The sequence below is a fragment of the Nicotiana tabacum genome, chromosome 8 (assembly GCF_000715075.1).
Source record: "Nicotiana tabacum cultivar K326 chromosome 8, ASM71507v2, whole genome shotgun sequence".
Taxonomy (NCBI): Eukaryota; Viridiplantae; Streptophyta; class Magnoliopsida; order Solanales; family Solanaceae; genus Nicotiana; species Nicotiana tabacum.
The window spans coordinates 194,998,757-195,021,581 of NC_134087.1; the positions used below are offsets into that span (position 1 = coordinate 194,998,757).

Consider the following 22,825-nt stretch of genomic DNA (forward strand, 5'->3'; position numbering starts at 1 on the left):
GTGATGAAGAATTAAAGGGGGTCGTTGGTTGCTCTTTGTTGAAGAAGACGATGACGGGACGGGGGGGGGGGGGGTCTGTTATGCGCAGCTTTTGCGTATTTTTTGTCCAACCTTCTTCGTTCTTCTTTTTTCGTTTTTTTTTTCTTTTTATATTGTAATTTTTTTGTAGGGTTTTTAGGTTAAGGGGTATGGGCCTAGGAATTATGGGCTTGGTAATTGTGGGCTAGGTCCAAAATTAAGCCTAAAAATGGGTTGCTCGAGCCCAAGTTCTATTCTTTCGCTGCGAACAAGATTAAAAATACTGGCCCATTTATTAATTATTACTACTATTCAAATAATTATTAAAATAAAACTAACCATTAAAATAAATCTATTTTTGGTATTTTCAAATATCATATTAAAATAAAAATACGATACTATTTTTGTATATTTTTTAGATTAAAAATGACTACGAAACATTAATGAACCTATTTTTGTAATTTTTTGTTTTCTTGTAATAAAATAGAGTAAAAGAGTCAAAATTACTTAAAATATCTATATTATGCCTAAATAAAATATTTACGCGCTAAAATATGAAAAATCTTGGGAAGGGTAAAAAATCACATGTCTACAAGCGGCTCTGCGGGTGTGGAAAATGGACCGTAGGTGTGAAAACCCTGGGCCAGAAAGTATATAAATCATTGTTTTGATAAATGATGTGACACACATGCTAGGTGACGAGCGTGTGGACGTGCACCGGTAGGGATTGTTACTTGGTCCGTCCTGTAGCGACTATTAAGCCGCGTATTTTGATTTAATATCTTATGATATTCCGTGTTTTAGAGATTGATACCATATATTGGATTGTACGCCGTGTTGGGGGCCTTGTGCCAACCTGTTTAGACCCTTAGGGGTATTTTTACTACTTTCCTCACTCTATTTGTTTTAATAGCATATCCTCAGTCATGTTTTACCTGTTTATTGTTTAAATCCAGTTTCATCACTCTACTTCTTAATATATGAAAACGGTTTGGGTTGAGTTCCTTGATTTTCGTTGATATGCCCGAGCGGCTGTGAGGTTAATAACTGAGAGAGGTTGAGGACCTAATGGTGAGGATTATATATACATTATGGATCGGGCTGCATGACACGTGAGGATTATATATATATATATATATATTATGGATCGGGCTGCACGCCACAGCGATATATATCGGATTAGGCTGCGCACCGTAGCGATATGACGCTTGGGCTGTAGGAGCCCCTCCGGAGTCTGTACATCCCTAGTGAGCGTAGTCGACTATAAACTATGGATCTGGGCTGCACGCCACAACGATTGTTATAATTATTATTGTTATGAGATATTATTGAGCCGGAGTGTTGAGTGTGAGTACTGGTTGACAAGAGCTGAGACACGAGTGACTGAGAGGCTTGTCTGAGAGGCTATATTTATGAGTGATACCTTGCCCGAGGGGCTTGTTCATGACTTTTGTTGCTTTCACTCTTCTTTTATACCGAGCCTCTGTTGAAAAATATTGGATAAATGTTTTTCAAAGGATTTTTAATCGAAAATGAAGTTTTACAAAATGTCTGGCTTTTAAATTCCAAAATTTGACTTGATATTTCGGTTGAGACATATTATATGATTTTAACTGCTCGTTACTGCACTCAGACCTTATTTACTTTAGTTACTTACTGAGTTGGCATACTCACGTTACTCGATGCACCTTGTGTGCAGATCCAGGTGCCCGGACATCAGAGTGAGAGCTTCCAGCACTCTCAGAGTTTTATCAGAGACTGCAAGGTAGTTGCATGATGTTCGCAGCCCTGCTTTCCTCCTTCCTATTTTAGTATTCTGTTATTTCAGACTTATAATGTATTATTCAGTCAGTTTGAGTTGTATTTAGAGGATTTTGACTAGGGACACCGGAACGTTAGGCTGTGTTGGTATTTTGTACTAGTTTTCCACATATTCTGTTTTATTCATCTATTTCACATGAAAAATTTGAAACTTATTCGATATTAGAAAATGATTTTTATAAAAGATTTCGCTATGGTTAAATGTTGGGTTGGCTTGCCTAGTAATGTGATAGGCGCCATCATGACCGAGGTATTTGGGGTCATGGCAAGTTGGTATCAGAGCCTAGGTTGCATAGGTCTCATGGGTCATGATCCAGTTTAGTAGTGTATCGAGGATCGATACAGAGACATCTGTACTTATCCTCGAGAGGCTGCAGAACCTTTAGGAAAAACTTCACATTCTTGAAATTCCTGTCGTGCGAATCTATTGATTCTAGGACTAAACTTCTTTTTATTCTATTCTCTCACAGATGGTGAGGACACGTGTTACCGGTCAAGACGGACGACCATTAATACCACCAGTTGGGGCCACTGGAAGCCGGGGTCGCGGTAGAGGTCATGGTAGGGGGCAAGGGTGTGGCCCGCACAACAGCTAGGGCAGCACCTGCAGATCCACCAGCTGCCCCAGTTCAGGATCAGGTCCCAGATGTGGACGCTCCAGCAGCACCAGCTCAGGCACCGGCTGTGCCTATTGTGATTCCATGCTTTCATGAGGCTCTGGCTCAGATTCTATCAGTGTGCACTGGTTTGGCTCAGGCAATCTCAGTTACTACGGCCACAGCTACTTCTCAGGCTAGGGGAGGCACTCAGACTCCCGTTGCTCATACACTTGAGTAGGTTGTGCAGGGACTTCAGACATCGGGGGCACCTCCAGCCCAGCCGGTTGCACCAGCCCAGGATTATGTGGTACCCGTTATGCCTGACGACGAGCAGCATCGATTGGAGAGCTTTGGTATACTTCAGCCTCCGACTTTCAGTGGTACAGAGGGTGAGGATGCCCAGGGTTTCTTGGACAAGTGTGAAAGGATTCTTCACACAACGGGTATTCTGGAGACCAGTGGTGTAGCATTTACTACTTTTTAGTTTTCTGGAGCTGCCTTTACTTGGTGGGAGGCTTATGATAGGCACATGCCTATTGATGCAGTGCCCCTTACCTGGTAGCAGTTCTCCGTTCTCTTTTTGGAGAAGTATGTGCCACAGTCTCGCAGAGAGAAGTTACGCAGACAGTTCGAGCAGTTGCATCAGGGAGATATGACTGTAATGTAGTATGAGATAAGGTTCTCAGAGTTAGCTCGTCATACTATTTGGTTGGTTCCTACGGATAGAGAGAGGATCAAGAAGTTCGTTGATGGCCTCACATATCAACTTCAGATTCTCATGACCAGGGAGAGAGTGTCAGGTTCTACCTTTGAGGAGGTTGTTCATATCGCTTGCGAGATTGAATCAGTTTGTCGCCAAGATCGAGATGAGAGAGAGGCCAAGAGGCCTCAGGGATCTGGTAGTTTTGGTGGTGTTCCTTCGAGAGGTCCGTTTCAGCACGGCAGAGGCCGTCCATTTAGGCATGCTCAGTCAGCTCGCCCAATTCATTGTGGGGCATTATCGGGTCATGGTTCTCATAGCTCGCATCAGGGCCATTCATCACTCAGTGCTTTACCAGCCCAGAGTTCGCCCGTGCTCCATCGGTTCAAGGTTTTTCCATGCCAGGTCCTTCTACTGGTCATTCTAGTGCTAGAGGTTCCCTTTAGTCCCCGTTCCCCGCACCAGGGAGTTGTTACGAGTGTGGAGAGTTTGGACATATGAGGAGGCAGTGTCCTCGTCTTCTTGAGGATCCGTCTCAGCAGAGGGGTCAGCTCTCGACTTCAGCTCTAGTTACGTCACCACCCGCTCAGGCAGCTAAGGGTAGGGGTTAGTCGGCTAGTGGTCTCCATAGAGGGAGAGTTTGATCGGGGGAAGTCAGGTCCATTTCTATGCACTCCCAGCTAGACCAGATGATGTTGCTTTAGATGTTGTGATTACAGGTATTGTCTCAGCCTGCCACAGAGATGCCTCTGTATTATTTGATCCTAGTTCCACTTTTTCATATGTGACGTCATATTGCTCGTTATCTGGATATGCCCCGTGAGTCTCTTATTTTATATCTTCGTGTATTTACTCTAGTGGGCGATACTATAGTTGTGGACCGTGTATACCGGTCATGTGTGGTAACTATTGGGGGTTTGGAGACCCGAGTGGACCTGTTGTTGCTTTGTATGGTACACTTTGACGTTATATTGGGCATGGATTGGTTATCTCCGTGTCGTTCTATATTGGACTGTCATGCTAAGACAGTGACGTTGGCTATGCCGGGTGTGCCACGGATTGAGTGGTGAGGTTCGACTGATTTTGTCCTTAGTAGGGTGATTTCATTTCTGAAGGCCCATCGGATGGTTGGGAAGGGTTGTCTTTCATACTCGTCACTGCACTCAGACCTTATTTACTTTAGTTACTTACTGAGTTGGCGTACTCACATTACTCCCTGCACCTTGTGTGCAAATCCAGGTGCCCGGACATTAGAGTGAGAGCTTCCAACACTCTCAAAGCTTTATCAGAGACTGCAAGGTAGCTGCACGGTGTTCGCAGCCCTGCTTTCCTCCTTCCTATCTTAGTATTCTGCTATTTCAGACTTATGATGTATTATTCAGTCAGTTTGAGTTGTATTTAGAGGCTCTTGACTAGTGACACCGGAACGTTAGGCTATGTTGGTATTTTGTACTGGTTTTCCGCATATTCTATTTTATTCATCTATTTCACATGACAAATTTGAGACTAATTCGATATTAGAAAATGATTTTTATAAAAGATTTTGTTGTGGTTAAATGTTGAGTTGGCTTGCCTAATACTGTGATAGGCGCCATAACGACCGGGGTATTTGGGGTCGTGACACATTGTCCGTTAAAAAGAGTGGCAAAAGAAAAGACCAGAAGGGAAGATAAAAAGATGTAGCTTCACCTTCTATCACAAGAAAAATCAAAAGGTTGCAAGATGCACGAGCAACGATCCAAGAATGTTCATCCTTAGGACGTTGTTCCGGCGTAAGATGCAAAAATTAGTAGATGATAGTGCCACCTCATTCCATGGAAAGCAAAAGGAATAAAGTGCTACATCAGGTTGAAGTTAAGAGAGATAAGCAGCAGTGTAAAGTTCGCATAACTGGTTTGAAAACGGGAGCCTTGGCATAACTGGTAAAGTTTCTATCATATGACCTTGTGATCGCAGTTTTGAACCATGGAAATAGAAGATTAAAGAAGGATGCAAAGAGGGGAAAAGATCAAAAGTAGATGAAGATGAAAAAAAGTATGGTTCTTAGTTCAACAGAGTAGCCTCTTATTTAGAAAAAGGCGACGGTGGATCGGCGGTGCAAGTGGACGACTAGTGCTGGAGTGCATTTGATGTTTTGGGAAAGCGAGCTGACATGAGATTTTTTATCACTTCAAGCGCCTACGTCACGGGCCTGACGTCATCATAAGAGGTTCGAGAAAATCGAGGTTCAAATCATTTCTTATCATCTCACTCTAAGAAATGCGGGGACTATCTGTATACGGTAAAGGTCAAATGCCTTCGATCTGTATACTGGAGAGGTCGTCCGAAGTCCGAGTCTGGACAAGACCAAGCTCGAGCTCGAGGGACCAGATCCGAGTTCGAAGCATGATGCATACCGAGCCCGAAATAGTATCGTTATGAATTTGTACCAGAACGAGTTAGATTCCTGCCACGTTCCCAAAGTCATGACGCAAATCCTGAAATATGATCGTACTATTCCGTACTAGGCGGTTAGACAGTTGTACCAAATATATTCCCTACTGTAAATAGAAATATTCCTTATTTAGGGTTACCGTATTATATAAAGGGGACTTCAATCATTTGTAACACCATCTTTGACTGAGAAAAGAATATACTCTCTACTTTTTTGCCTACTATTCATCAGCATTGTCCTTTAGCTCCATTGTTCTTACTTTACTTTTCTTACTTTACTGCTCTTAGCCTATCTCGAGATCACCGTCTTGAAGTCACCACTGTCAAGTATTATTGGTTTGTTTCACTTCTATCTTTCATTTCTACTTCATATTTCTTGATTACTAATTGGTATTGAACTGAATCACATATCTTTAGATCCACAAATCAAGTTTAATAGTATTTTAGTTGTGTTTGGACATGAATATAATTTTTGATTGTTTTTGAAGTTTTGTGAGTGATTTGAGTGGAAATTTTAAAAAATAATTTTTTGGAGTTTTTCAAATTTTCGAAAATTTTCAAAATGTATCTTCAAGTGAAAATTGAAAAATTTTTATGAACAAATGCTAATTTGAAAAAAAAATGAATTTTTTTTGCAAAAAAGAGAAAAATTTCTTATGTCCAAACAGGCTCTAAGTCAAATATTCAGATGTAATAACATAAGTACAGAAGAGCATGTAACTTCTATTAAATTCAAAATCATACACCAAAAACTGACTATATTACTTTCAGTCTATTATTACATAACAGAAAGGCAGAATACATAGACAGATACTTAAACTATCAAAGAAAGTTAACTTGAACACCTCAACTAAGCCATTTTCCACCGAAACACTTTTTTTATACTTTTACTGCACCAGTTTAACACGTCCGACCTGAGCTTATAAAAATTCTTGACGCGTTTGATTACGCGCTTCCAGCATGGATAATCTAACCAATTAAAAATTGACACGTTTTTTACAACGGCACACAGATTATTTTACCGTCTAAAACTAAACATATTTACTCTATTCCTAATTATAACCCTCTTTACACATTCCTAAAAAAACAAACGACCAAAAAAAGCCCTAAGTCCCAAATTCGATTCCAGTAAAATCCGCCCAAACCTAAGAAGAATGACTTAGAGCCCAACAATGGAGGTGAAAAAGTTTCTTAGGAACCAAACACAACAGGTGAAAAGCAAATTCTTTGCTACAAGAAAGAGGTGATGAAGAAAAAAGAATCGCTGATAGAAAGATGAATGAAGGAATTTTCTGAACTTGTTGCTGGATCCAAATGGAAGAACCTTGTAAGGAAGAAAAATATTGTAACCCGAAGAAATCTTTAAAGAAGAAGACAATTTCAGTGTAATTCTTTAAAGTTACTCTGAGCTTCCATTTCAAAAAAAAAGTTATGCTCTCGACTTTGATGATAGAGATGACTATGTGGAAGATGGAGAACTTTTGTGTAATTTCTCGTCTCAATTTGTTGTTTTTAAGAAGAAGATGAGGAAATAGCTTCCTTGTGAATTTTTGAAATATATTGATTTTGGGTAGGTGGAATTGTGTGTTTCTTTTACTGGACTTCTCTAAATTTTCTTGAATTTGGTTTGCCTCTATTTTCTAAATCCTTAGACCCAACTGGGTTGATGTCTATTTTCTTTTGAAAATTGCTTGATTGATATGTGAAACTTAATCGGAATTTGGCTTTTTGTACCGTTAATAGCCTTTTTGTCAGCATATTTCTGTTGTTCACGCGCTCAAATGCAGTGATATTCACGTTATTTGCCATGTCAGTCGGACGTGTTAAACTGGTGCAGTAAAAGTATAGTAGAAGTGTTTCCGTGGAAAATGGCTTAATTAAGGTGTTCAAGTGAACTTTCTTTGATAGTTTAAGTGTTTGTCTATGTGTTCTGCCTAATAGAAATTTTTGCTTATTTGAATATGCAACAAGTCGATCTAATTAAGAGTAACATAAAAATCTCGATCCAGCAGATTATTATTATAATTAATAAACAATAGAATTATATCACGCCAAATAATAAAATTATTTGAGCAAAAAAATTTGTATCAAAATCTACTACCACCGTGGCCCCATCCTTCTCCGAAACCAAAACCACTATCACCATCTTTACCACCGCCTCCACCACCTCCACCACCTCCTCCACCACCGCCACCACCATTTGCACCTGACCCATGACCCTCTCCATATCCAAAGCCAACACCAGACCCACCATTACTACCTCCACCACCACCTCCGCCGCCTCCACCACCGCCACCACTACCGTTCACTCCTGATCCGTGACCCTCGCCATATCCAAAGCCGATGCCAAATCCACCATCACTACCCCCTCCTCCACCTCCTCCACCTCCGCCACCGCCGCCGCCGCCACCAAGACCTCCTAGAATTTGGTCAAACCCTCCGTTTAAGTTAAAATTGGGTAAAAATGAATCCCCAAGAAGTTTCCTTGCAGAGGAAGTTTGAATAAGAACACCCAAAACAACGAGAAGCATTAACTTGTATGTCATCTTTGCTAAAGTATTAGAATATAGGATTTAATTAATTAAGGTACTATGGAAAATCTGCATAGGAAGGAGATTATATAATGGCATGGTCAGCTAATGTGTTTAAATTACATTAATTAACCGTTGCAAAACGGAAAAATTAATTTGAAATGAACTGAATGTAGTTGAACATTAAAAGGATTTGGGATGTCAAATACAATGCAAAAGTGAAAAGTACCTGCGATGTACTAGCATTAATGCCTCCTAGGGCTCATTATGCATTAATTCTTCCAAAATGTTCAAACAACTACGATTCCTCCTAGAGGCGAGGCCAGAATTTCAAGCGTATGAGTTCGAGATTAATTCTAATCGTGTTAAATTACTGGATTCTAAATTAATAATTTATACATATTCAATGAATTTTTTAACATAAATACAATAGGTTCGGACAAAAAATACTAGCTCGAACCCGCTCCTGATGCTCTAGCTCCGCCTCTGATTACTCTCTTATGGGGATGAAGTTCAGAGGCGGAGATTGAATGTGAAGCAGTTCATTCGTACTAGCAATAGCAATTATATGATCTCTATCGAGTTTCTAACTGTGCGCCGCTAGCTCAACGAATTTCTAATTTATAAAATAAAAATAGCACGTATGTGATCTTTCACAACCTTTTGGCTTTTACATAACATAATAGCTGCTGCACTTAGAGCTAGCTAACATCAAGGCCGTAATATAATAGCTCTAAACATAAATAAATATAGTATAATACGCAACATGAGGACTATTCTATTAGTAAACAAATTTCATTTTCACCCGTGCCAAAATTTCCATGCTGCAAAATAACAATTTCAAATATTTAAATAAAAAAAATTGCCATCTTCGCTTGAATTTTTTATTTTTTATAATATTCTTTCAAAAACATCACAGCTTTAATGGTATACACTTCATATGCTTCTGGTGACATGCATAATCGGCGCCGACTCTGCCGTATCTTTTAATCGGTCTGAAAACTTAAGCCTTTTAACTCGACATTATCCAAAAAATGGCAAGAACGTATGGAGACTACATATTAAAACTTATACATTAAAAAGAAAAAATGGTACAAATTTGCTCATGTAAATTGAGCTATTTTTTCCCTTCATTTGACTTTTGGTTCAATTATACCCTTACCATTGGCAAATCGTTTCAAATATAAATTGCGATTAAAGAAGCTCTAGCATGAACCGGGTAATATGCACGTGTCCAAATTCTTAAGTGCACGCTCACTAGTTTCTCTCTACTAGCTCACTTTTTCTCAAAAATATCGGTGACTTCAATTTTTTTGCTACGGAAAAATTGGTAAATTGACTTGCTAAATTAGCTGATTCCTCTATTAACGCTCAGCTATGGCAATTTTGCAACTAATTGCTACTTAAAATGTGGGTCTACCTGTTTATATCTTTCCACAGTTCCTATTTTGTGATTTTTAGATTCTCAATACATGAGATTACCGGATATCTGTGATTTATTTAATTGGAATATAATAGTCTCCAAATTTTTATGTCATAGGTTTTTGAAAGTGGAAATTGCTCAAATTGGGAAAAAGGAACACTACTTCGACTGTAAGATATACTTTTTACACTTTTTTGTTTTAATATGATATGTTTAGTTATATTGTTAAACGATTGTGCTTTATTCAAACATATTGTAAAAATATGTGTACTTTAGGAATAAATTAAACATTAAGATTACAAAATTTAGACTTTACTATCAAAATTTTATGAATCGCTTGAAAAACAGATACCGAATAATAAAAAAAAGACTGACAAAGTATATTGCCTTCAAATCGCTAAAATATGAGTTCGTCATCATAAGCTTTTTTTAGGTCAGCAAAAAATACTTATAATAATGGAATTTATATTTTAGACTATTATGGGCTCAATAGTGGCTCTAGGGTAAGGCAGGTGAAACCCTTGCCTTAGGCCCCAAAATATTTAAGGCCTCAAAATATATAATTTATATTTGTACAATAATTAATAAAAAAAACAAATTTAAGATTTTTAAAAATTTGATAAAGGTCGGATTGAGTAATTTAATAAGATAAATATTTTATCTCATTAAAAATATTAATATATTTACCTTCACATCAATTTTATTTTTCTTTCTTTATGTATAGTTTTGTTTTCATGTTTCTCACAATTACTGTATGATTTCAATCCAGATTCTCTGAATTAGCTATTCATTTTTGCACATTTGACTGATTCTTACATGAGAAAACAAGTTCCTTTGTATCTCGTCTTTTTTAACTAAAAAATCTCAAGACAAGTGTCATTGCCCAAAACTTAGCATGTCGTGATGGTGCATAACGTGGTAAAAGGCAAGCCGCCTTTTCGAAATGATTCCAACTCAAAAACTGGACAGAAAGTCAAAACCAATATAGAAATTCCCAACATCGGGGTGTCACTGAGTACATGAGCGTCTACACATCACAAATCTGGGAGTACTGTCTTTAATAGTCTGAAACTAAATACATAAAGCGGAATGATAGGGAAGGAGAGACAAGGTCTGCGAAACATCGGGTAGCTACCTTAAAATCTCCAAACGATCAACTGTGGAAAGGAATCAATACCCAGCGTCTCCGAAAACACCTAGATCTGCACACAAAGTGCAGGATGTAGCGTGAGTACAACCAACTCAGTAAGTAACAAGACTAAATAAAGGATTGAAAGTAGTGATGAACTTCACAATTATAGTTCAATTACAGTAATTTCAACATAGGAAGGTAGACATACTTTCAAGTTCGACAATTTAGGCCAAAACAGTAAATTCATGTCAAGTTCAAGCGAAACAGAATATACTCTCAGAAATTATAGAACGGTGATATATGATAGTCGAAGTGCAACAGTAATGAAGTCAAATGCATCCTGTTAGAGCAACATTCACCCAGTCCTTCCATTAACTCCAACCTCACAATCACTCATTCCTCACAGTTACTAATTCCTCTCAGTCGCTCCGCACTCGGCACTCGCACACAGTAGGTACCTGCGCTCACTGAGGGTGTGTACAGACTCCGGAGGGGATTCTTCAACCCAAACTCTATAACAACCCAATCATGGGATAAATCAATGAAACATGTTGCGGTGTGCAGCTCGATCCCATAAATATCCTCACAATCGGCTCTCAATCTCACTTAGTCATCAACCTCTAGAGTCTCTCGGGCTCTTAGTAATCATGAAAATCAGCCCAAACAGAAATGATATAATATATCAACAAAGAACAATAGAGACTGAGATATGATATGCAAGTAAAATTAAGACTGAGTACAAAACAATAATTTAGCAAATAACTTAACATGTATGCGACCTCTGAGGGTTCTCACGGTACCAACACATGGACTAAACATGATTTCTAACATGATTTGTAGCTCAATTTCTATATCACATGGAGAATATACGGATAATAACAGATTGTTCAACTACACAGTTCCATTATACCAAGTCACAATTCATACGGTGCACGCCCACACGCCCGTCACCTAGCATGTGCGTCACCTCAAAACTAATGACAATACATATAGTACGGGGTTTAATACCCTCAGAACCAAATTGAGAACTATTACTTACCTTAATCCGAGCAAATCTCTACCCCAACACACCTTTACCTCGCAAATCGGCCTCCAAATACCTCGAATCTAGCCACAACAACACAGGCTAAAGGAATCAATTCTATAAGAAAAATACTAAGTTATTAATCAAAAGCTAAATGTCAACTCAAAAGTCGGCCCTCCGGGCCCACGTCTCAAAATCCTATAAAAGTCATAAAACTCGAAGCTCATTCAACAACGAGTTCAACCATACCAAATTTACCAAAATCCAACACTAAGTCGTCACTCAAATACCCAAATCAAACTTTCCAAATCCCTAGTCTCAAACTCCCAATTTACACCTCAAAACCATATAATCTAGTTGGGAAAATCAATAAGGGAACACGATTATTGAAAAAAATGAGCACAAGTGACTTACCTCAACAAACCCCTCGAAAATTCTCTCAGAAATTGTCCAATCCCAAAATTGACGTGTTGCAATTGAAGCAAAATCACAAACCCTCGAATTTAAATGTTCTGTCCAGCCTTTCTGCTTCTGCGGACATTTACCCGCATCTACAACGTCCCAGAAGCGACCAAACTTCTATTTCTGTGGTTTCCTATGCTCTTGCGGTTCATGAATCCGCTCCAGTAGACTTGCATCTGCGAGCCACCAACCCACTCCTATGGACCCAGCTCCCAGCACCATTTCTTATTTTGCGCTCCCATCACCGCATTTGCGGCCACGTATGTGCGGAAAGCACCTACGACCCTAGTCTCCTTCACTCCTGGCCACACCTGCACTCTGTCAACTCGCACTTTGAGCTTGCACCTGCGATCCATGCTTCGCGGGTGCGACTACACCAATAGACTCCAGTTCAGCAACCTCTCAAATTCAACTTTTGATTTATTACACATCGGGAATAAACCTGAGGCCTCCGGGATCTCAACCAAATATACCAAGAAGTCCTAAAATACGATATAAACATAGTCAATACCTCAAATCACCTCAAACAACATCAAAAACAAGATTCTCACCCCATTTCAAGCTTATTAAAACTAAGAAATTCCAACTTCTACAAACAACGCTGAAACCTATCAAACTGTGACGACCCGGCTAGTCGTCTTAAGAATTAACGCCCCAAACCCCTATTAACTGCTTTCCCCGAGTTTATTTTTGCTATTTTAATTTGATGGAACGTTCGGTTTTGCATTTCGAAAAGTTTTGGGACACTTAGTCCCTAAATGAGAGCTTAAGTGTTGGAAAGTTAATCGTAGTTGGAACAGTGTGAAGACGGCCTCAAAATGGAAATACGATGGTTCCGTTAGCTCAGTTGGGTGATTTTGGGATTGGGGGCATGTTCAGATTGTGTTTTGGAGGTCTGTAGCTATTTTAGGCTTGAAATGCCGAAAGTTGAATTTTTGAAGTTTCCGGTTTGATAGTGAGATTTTGATCCGAGAGTCGGAATGGAATTCCAGAAGTTGGAGTAGCTCCGTAGTGTTGAATGTGACATGTGTGCAAAATTTCAGATCATTCAGTCGAGGTTCGATAGACTTTTTGATCGAAAATGTGTTTTTAGAATTTTTGAAATTCTTAGATTTGAATCCGATGAAATATAGGTGTTTTGATGTTGTTTTGAGCATTCCGAAGGTTGGATCACGTTTGAATGAAGTTATGGGATATGTTGGTAGGTTTGGTTGAGGTCACGAGGGCCTCAGGTGTGTTTCGGATGCTCAACAGACTATTTTTGGACTTGGAAAGAATGCAGATTTTCTGCTGCTGTGTTGCAGAGAAAACATTCACCGCGTTCGTGAGAGGGTATCGCGTTCGCGTAGAGCATCTGCGTGAAGCAGATGAATCATGCTTCACATTCGCGATGATTTCCCGCGCTCAAGAAAGCATGGACCCTTTGGTATTCGCGTTCGCGACATGGTCCTCGCGTTCGCGTAGGGTATGCAAGTGTAAGCTATGCGTTCGCGAATGGACCTTGCAATCGTGAAAGAGGAAGTTGGCTAGTAGATTTTTTGTGCATCACGTTCGCGATAGTAGTCTCGTGTTCGCGAAGAAGAACTCGTCTGGGCATAATATAAAATTTCAAAGTCGAGGGTGTCGCCATTTTTGTGAAAACTAAAGCTTGGGAGCTCGGATTTGAGCGAGGTTTTAAGGGATTTTCAGAGATATCAACTGGGTAATGATTCTTAACTCTTTTTTGCTTGTAACCCATTAATCTAAACATGAATTCATCATTTAATTTTGGAATTTGTATGAAAATTGGGGGAAAGTTCTTAGACGAAGTATTTGAGTTTTGATTGGTATTTGACATTTAATTGGGATAATTTTGGTATGCTTAGACTCGTGAGAGTGTGAGGATTCTGGAAATGTAAATCTTACCCAATTTCGAGATGTGGGCCGAAGGGGCATTTTGACCATTTTACCTAATTTAGTGTGTTAGCTTAGTATTTAATTGTAGAATCAGTTACTTGAAGTGTTATTTACATTATGCAATTGAATTGAATAGATTTGAGTCATTTAGAGTCGTGTACTTGTGGCAAGAGCGTGGTCTCGGGTTGATTTTGAGCCGGTTCGAGGTAAGTCGCTTGCCTAACCATGTGTGGGGGAACTTCCCTTTAGGATTTGGTATATTTGATAATTGAAATTCCTTGTACGTGAGGTGATGAGTGCGTACTTTAGCAAATAAATGAAAATACGGTTTCTTTAAGTTATTTCAATTGTGCTCATTTTTCTTGTTTTATACTACTTGCAAATTTATCCTGCCATTAGCTTAGAAAAAGTATGTTTAGTTGACTTAATTGCTTATTTGCTTAAACTGCCTTAATTTGCATTATGTGAAGTATGTTAGGCTAGAATTACCTATTTTACTTCGTACGAAATTGAGCTTATTTGAGTATTTCCTTGCGTTGTTGCTACGTGTTTTACTTTGGGACTATACAACAATATTCCGGGAGATCCCCCTATACATTTACATTGGAACTACGGGATTGCACCCGGTAGAATCCCCCTGTATTGAGTATTTTCCTTTGGGACTACGAATCGGTATTCCGGTAGATCCTCTCGTATTATGAGTTGGACTACGGGACGATATCCCGGAAGATCTGCTAGATATTTATATTTGGGACTACAGGACGGTATCCTGGGAGATCCCCGGTTGCTTTCTTTGTGCTGAGCCATATTTTCCCTCTGTGTTTACTTTGCTTCTGTAGTAGCTGTTGTTGTCTTTTCAATCTTGTTGCATTTACTGTTGTACTTATTATACTGCTCTGTTCTATACTATCAAACTTTATATTTTTATTTAACCTCAGTAAGGCCCTGACCTTTCTCGTCACTACCCGACCGAGGTTAGGCTTGACACTTACTGAGTATTGCTTTGGTGTACTCATGCCCTTTTTGCGCATGTTTTTCATGTGCATATCCAGGTACGTCGACTTAGTCCTACCAGCTGTGAGGCGAGACGACTGCTCTAGAGACTTCGAGGTACATCTGTCGCATCGGCAGACCGAGGAGTCCCTTTCTATTCTAGCTTTTAAACATTTGCCCTTCTGTATTTCTTTTCCTTGTTAGATATTCTGGAGTTAGACATTATTAGATATCCAAAGGCTTGTGGTTCCGTGAGTTTTCGGGTTTTTGGGATAGTGTACTAGATTCTGAGAAGTTGTGTTGTATATGCCGAACGACATTTTAAATATTTCTTACTTCGGTTATTTTTGGCTTTTTGATTATTTCTTCTGCAAGTTTCGTTTATGTTCCGAATTTATTAGGCTTACCGAGTCGTAGAGACTAGGTGCTGTCACGACAGTTCACAAAGGGCGGACTGGGGTTGTGACAAGTTGGTATCAGAGTTCTAGGTGTGAGCACGTGATTTTTGTTTACGCGACAGTCACTCCAAAAGAAATAAAAAATAATAGCAAATGGTCTTGCTGTACAATTTTTGGATTTTACGTGGTATTTTTGTTAGTTATTTGTGATCTTGTCCATTCTTATTTTTTCAAAGAAAATACAAAAAATGTGTCGTGTGTAGTTGAACCATAATTCGGTTATTAAAAGGAAAATCACAAAATATGCATCTTTTGTCCTATTTATTGCCTTGGTATGATTTTACCTATTTTAAATATTTTAATATGTGTGTAATAATTGTATTAAGTGTTAATTAATGGGGTTTTATTTTGTTTAATTAGGTTTGGTGTTTTAAAATGAGAAATAAAAGGAAAAGAATGCAAATTGGTCTGAAATCAGGATTGGGCTTGTTTCCTATTTTAAAATCTGAGGCCCAAAAAGCAGCCCAAGGCAACCGATCCAACAGACCCATCTCCCAGGCCTCCAAACGACGTAGTTTGACACCAAAACTATGTCGTTTCAGGGGGCGACCCATCTCAGCCGTTCAAACCACACTGATCTAACGGCCCTCGTCACACCTCCATATCCACATACGAGCTCGACCCGTTCAACCCCGGACCAACCCGACCCCAATACTAAACCAAACGACATCGTTTGGATTAACCTTTGGATCCAGGCCGTTGATCTCGAGTGATCTAACGGCCAAGACCCAACCATCCACCCCGTATAAAAGCCTTCATATCGTACCCTGCCCCCCTATCCAAGCCCCCCTGCCTTTAGGTCGTCCTCACCACAGACCCAATCCTTTAGAACCCTAACGCCGCCCCCTTTCCCCTCACCATTAAACCCGGTGGCATGGACGCCGGTGACCACCACCTTAACACCCTAGGACCACCTTGACACCCTGAACACGGATCTGCAAACCATTGGTCTCAAACCTTTCCCCATCGTCTCGAATCTTCATTTGAAGATTCGAGCTAAACCTCAAACTATGCCAAACCACCCCAGGTCCATACCAGGCACTCCCCTGACCTCCCTCGTGACCAAACCAGGTTTGGTTTGGTCCGAATCCAACCAGGACAACCTGAATCCCAAATCTGCCCTTAGGAACCTTAGAAGTTCTTGAGCCCGATCTGTGTCCATTTGAACCAGATGATTAGGGTCTAATGGACCTTAATCGAAGTGTTCTCAGTTGAGAACACTTCGATTAAAGTCCGTTCAACCCCAAGAAAGGTCGATTCAAATCCGAGCCAGGGCTTACTGATTTTTCAAGATTTTAAGGTATTTTTGTTTTTTTATCAGTTCATGTGTTGTTGTAGTTAAATGTCTGTTTATTGCCCCAAATGTTTAGTTGATTTTATTTTGAATTGTTTGTCGACTGTTTCTGTCTACCTTGCCCGGACCTCTGTATTTGGTCAAGTCTTTCTTTCATTTACTGATAATGTGTGTATGTGTAAACTGTACAACCAACTGAAATTGAAATTGATCGATTAATTAGTTCCCATGGTCATTTTTGTTTTGACATTGCAATCTGAACCCCTTATTCAATACTGTTCGATTCCAATCCTTGGATATTGATTGTATATGTTATAATTAGTATAGTCGATTCGATACGTGTCGTCGATTAGTTTCAGCTATTTGAATAGTAACAATTTGATTTATTTCCTGCTGAAACTTTGTTTGAATCAAATTAGGAATTGAGTATAGCTACTTATAATTGGTGTATTTGAATCAGAAAAATTAAGGATTGGTCTGTAGCTGCAGTCTGAATTGATGGCATGTGCACTTGTGGACAGCAAGTGCATTAGGGCCTTTTAGAAATTAAAATAACTTGACAGCATATGCTGTCAGGCCATCTTCAGGCTGCCCATACCCTTGTTTTAGTTTAATAAGGTGATAAAAGGGCTGTCAGGGAATCTCATGGGAGGGGTTCTACTTTTTAAAAGTTGAGTGGAAAAACAGCAGAAAAGAGGGGGTTCTGATTTGTTTAACAGGCTGTAAATGGCCTGATGCTAGGCTATAAATAGAGAGGAGCTTCCATTTTGTTGAAGGACGGAAAATCAAAAGGGGGGGACTGAAAATTAGAAAAGAGAACAGATTTTTTTAGACCAGATAGACAGAAATAGAGAGGGGAATACAGAAATACAGAAATACACACTTACACAGAGAGATATACCACACAAACAGGCATATACAGATACACATTGAGAGAGGCATATATACAAGGGACAGTTAGAGAAAACACACAGATAGATAGAGGGGGGGGGAGATAGAAATCACACAGACAAAATCAGAAACTGTTCTTCCCATTGTTGTCTTGATTTCACTTGTTTCGACCTGTTTAATCAATACTGATTTTTCCAAGTCCCAACTGAGTTTACTGGTTGTGTGTTTCATTGGTTTATTTCTGGATTCGGTCTGTCTGGAGTTCTGATTCTACCCCACTGCTTGCTGCTATCATTTTGCTACTTTTTCCATCGGCTATAGTTGCATCTTGCACTGGAACTTGTTCTGTTGTTACTTATTTGTTACTGCTGCTGTTTGTTTACACCACTGCTCTACTAACTCTCCTGCTTCTTCATTGTAAGCATTTCCCAGGTACACATTTCATACTGATGTAACAATGAAAAGCATGAATTGAAAGATCTGAAGGAATTGTAATCATCTGCTGCTTTACTTACAGCTTTATAAAAGTTATAAATTGTGTAGATTTTAGTTTGTAGCTCAATAGAGAATACGTTAGTGAGTTTGTACTTAACTGAAGCTTATGCTGATCTAAAACCGCGATATGTGATTCGTTTAGTGGTATACATGATGTAACTATATAATTCATGGAATGTGCAACTACTTGGTGTAATTGTTAATTCGAACTTTTCTCCAGTTGTTTTGAGCATGTAGGGTGAATGGTTTTTTAAAATCTTGCCAAATACAACACAGTTTTAAATTCAAGAGCTTTAATTTCAGTAGGCAGTTTTTAGGATGAGTTCCGAATATCATTAGCAGCACCCTCTAATAAATAATTTTATTAATCCTGTTTAAATGAGTTTAAATTTAACTCGAGGAGTGTTTGGAGTATGTATAGTGTTTCATCAATCTTATATGTAATCTTTTATCAAATTAAAAGCACGTTCCATGAGGTACAACATTCTTCACCTTGTAAATAATTAATCAGATAACTAATAAGAGGTCGGGATTAGCTAAGCATGCAATTTAATTAGCATGCATTTTTTTTTATTTTTAGAGACAAACATAATAGAAATTTAGTCACTATAGGTTTATCCTTTCAAACAATGAGACGATCCTCGCTAAATAAAAATGCAAATTGCGGGGCCCTCAATAATTGATCACATTAAATACTTAGAATTTGGGAACGACTATTTAGTAAATTTCACTGTCTTCCCTAAAGATAATAACGCGTTTAGACTCTTTAGGCGCGACTTAATTAAATTACATTCTTAAATTCGGGTGCGCATTTATGTGACCCAAATTCAAATTTCAACGGAGTCGAAATGTGTTAACAACTACGAGTGCATTGAGTGTGACGTGGTTCGAGATGCATTTTCACGACGTTGCAATTCTATAAAAATAAATAATAATAATAAAAGCGGTTTTAAACTTAATAAAAGCACATAAGTCACAACATGTATTTAAATCAGATATTTAGCCATTATAACAATTTAAGCGACCGTGCTAGAACCACGGGATTCGAGGGTGCCTAACACCTTCCCTTGGGTCAACAGAATTCCTTACTTAGAATTTCTGGTTCGCAGACTTCATTTGGAAAGTCGAATATTTTCCTCGATTTGGGATTCAAGATAAACCGGTGACTTGGGACACCAAAAGCCAAACCTTTTCCAAGTGGCGACTCTGAATTAAATAAATAATCTCATTTCGAATATTTTCACTTAAATTGGAAAAACTCCCTCGTGCATTTTACCCTTCGGGGCGGGCGCGCAAAAAGGAGGTGTGACACTAGGTTCATAGGAGTCATGGATCACAAGCCAGTTTATTAGAGTCTCGTTGATCGGTACAGAGATGTTTGTACTTATCTATGAGAGGCTATGTAACTGTTAGGAAAATTTTCACTTCATTCGATTTCCTTGTCGTGCGATATTTTGACATCAGAATTCTAAACTTCTGTCTTCTATTCTCTCATAGATGGTGAGGACACATGCTACCCTAGATGATCAGGCACCCGTGCCCCTACTACAACCGTTAGAGGCCGGGGCCGGGGTAGAGGCCGAGGATGCGCACGTGGTGCAGCCAGAGCACCTATGCGAGCTGTCGGCGAGGTACCACTAGCAGTTCTAGCCGAAGTCCAGGCACCTGATACGCCTACTGCTACTACTACTCCAGCACTTCAGGAGACTCTGGCGTAGTTCATGAGCATGTACATCATTTTTGGCTCAGCCAGGGTTGCTTCCCCTTGCTGCAACCACATCTCAGGCCGGGGGAGGAGTACAGACTCCCACTGCCCGCAATCTTGAGCAGCGAGTGCATGTTGATCAGGTCCCGAAGGTTATTCCTGTACCGTCTGTAGTGCCAGTTCAACCAGAGGAAAGGACATCGGTTTCAGAGGATGAGCAGCGGAGACTTGAGAGGTTCAAGAAGTATGACCCTCCGGTGTTAAGTGGGCTAGCATCATATGATTCCTTGGGATTTCTAGAGGAGTGTCACCGTATCCTCCGCACTATGGGTATATCAGGATCGAGTGGGGTTTCTTTCACTGCCTTCCAACTTCGAGGAGCCGCCTATGAGTGGTGGTGTACCTATGAGTTAGATAGTCCGAACGAGGCTACTTCATTCACTTGGACCCAGTTTTCAGATCTTTTCCTGAGAGAGTTTGTTTCTCAGAGCCTTAGAGACGCATGGCACGCAAAGTTTGATCATTTGTGCCAGGGTGCTATGACTATCTCAGAGTATGCTGTCTGTTACACTAGCTTGTCTAGACATGCACCAGCCTTGGTTTCTACTGTTCGCGAGAGGGTTCGCCGGTTTATTGAGGGGCTTATTTCCAGCATCAAGTCTAGCATGGTTTGCAAGTTGGATATGGATATTTCTTATTAGTAGGTGGTAAGCATTGCTAGGAGGATTGAGGGTATACATGCTAGGGAGAGAGAGGAGAGGGAGACTAAGAGGTCTTGAGAATTGGGCCACTATTCTGGAGCCCGTGCCCCAGCTGCAGGTCGTCATGGTAGGGGTTATATGAGTTGCCCTATTCATTTAGCTCTTCCAATAGCCAGTGGTATTCCAGCTCCCCCTAGGCCCTTTCAGCCTTATTATACACCACCAGTATCTAGTGCACCTCCTGCGCAGGGTGCTTTCAGTGGTCAATCCAGCAGACCTGGCCCAAGCCAGTCACATCTGCCACGTCCTCCTAGAGCTTGTTTTGAGTATGGTGATACATGTCATATGGTGAGGGATTGCCCCAGTCTTAGGAGTGGTGCACCTCCACATACCTCTCAGCCACAGCATGCCCCGCAGAGTTCTCAAGCTATGGTTACAGCTCCAGTTGCTACCCCACCTGCTCAGCTAGCTAGAGGCTCAGCTAGCTAGAGGTGGAGGTCACCCTAGAGGGGGAGGCCAGGACAAATATTATGCCCTTCCTGCCCGTACCAAGGTTGTTGCCTCTGATTCTGTCATCACAGGTATTATGCTGGTTTGTCACAGAGATGCATCGGTTCTATTCGATCCAGGCTCCACTTACTCTTATGTGTCTTCTTATTTTGCTCTGCATTTGGGTATACCTCGGGATTCTTTGAGTTCCCATGCTTATGTTTCTACTCTTGTGGGAGATTCTCTTGTTGTGGACCATAGTTATCGCTTATGTTTGGTTGATCTTAGTGATTTTGAGACCAGAGCCGATCTATTGTTGCTCAGCATGGTAGATTTTGACATTATCTTGGGCATGGATTGGTTGTCGCTCCATTATTCTACTCTTGATTGTCACGCCAAAACTGTGATGCTGGCTATGCTAGGTGTACTGCGTGTTGAGTGGAGGGGTACTTTATCGCACTCCTAGTAGAGTTATTTCCTTTCTTAAAGCTCATTGTATGGTTGAGAAGGGGTGTGACGCGTATTTAGCTTATGTGAGAGATGTCAGTATTTATACCCCTTCAGTTGATTCAATCCAAGTAGAACGGGATTTTCTCGATATGTTTCCAGCTGATCTTTTGGGCATGCCACATGATGGAGATATTGATTTTGGAAACGATGTGTTGCTAGGCACTCAGCCCATTTCTATTCCTCCGTATCATATGGCTCCTCCTAAGTTGAAGGAATTGAAGGATCAGTTACAGGAATTGCTTGATAGGGGTTTTATTCAGCTCAATGTATTACCTTGGGGTGCTTCTGTCTTGTTCGTAAAGAAAAAGGATGGTTCTATGCGCATGTGTATTAATTATCGCCAGTTGAACAAAGTTACATTGAAGAACCGTTATCATTTGCCTCGTATTGATGATCTGTTTGACCAGCTTTAGGGTGCACGGGTGTTTTCTAAGATTGACTTGCACTTAGGTTACCATTAGTTGAAGATTCGGGAGCCAGATATCCTGAAGACTACTTTCACGACTCGGCATGGTCATTACGATTTCCTTGTTATGTCATTTGGGTTAACCAATGTCCTAGTAGCCTTTATGAATTTGATGGATAGTGTGTTCTGGCCGTATCTTTACTCGTTCGTCATTGTCTTTATTGATGATATTCTAGTGTATTCCCGCAGTTAGGAAGATCATGAGCAGCACCTGCGGACTGTTCTTCAGACATTGAGAGAGAAGAAGTTATATGCTAAGTTCTCGAAATGTGAGTTTTGGTTGGATTCAGTGGCATTCCTAGGCCTTAGTATCGAGTGAGGGTATTCAGGTGGATTCAAAGAAAATAGAGGTCGTATAAAGTTGGCCCTGACCATCTTCAGCTACAGAGATCTACAGTTTACTTGGCTTGGCGGGTTACTACCGCCGTTTCGTGGATGGGTTTTCATCGATTGCAACCCCTATGACCAGGTTGACCTAGAAGGGTGCCCCGTTCCAGTGGATGGAGGAGTGTGAGGAGAGCTTTCAGAAGCTCAAGACAGCTTTGACTACAACCCTAATTTTGATACTGCCTACAGGTTCGGGGTCTTATACGATTTATTGTGATGCCTCAAGGATTGGCCTCGGAGCGGTGTTGATGCAGGACGGTAGGGTGATTGCCTATGTATCCAGACAATTGAAGGTACATGAGAAGAATTATCCGGTCCATGACCTTGAGTTAGTTGCCATTGTTCATGCCATGAAAATCTGGTGCCATTATTTATACAGTGTGCCTTGTGAGATTTA

At 40.1% G+C, this 22,825-nt stretch overlaps 1 pseudogene; it reads right to left on the bottom strand.

The window, feature by feature from the left end:
* Window positions 1-7,658: 7,658 nt before the first annotated feature.
* LOC107793992 (uncharacterized) overlaps window positions 7,659-22,825 on the bottom strand; it is a 91,138-nt pseudogene continuing 75,971 nt past the window's right edge.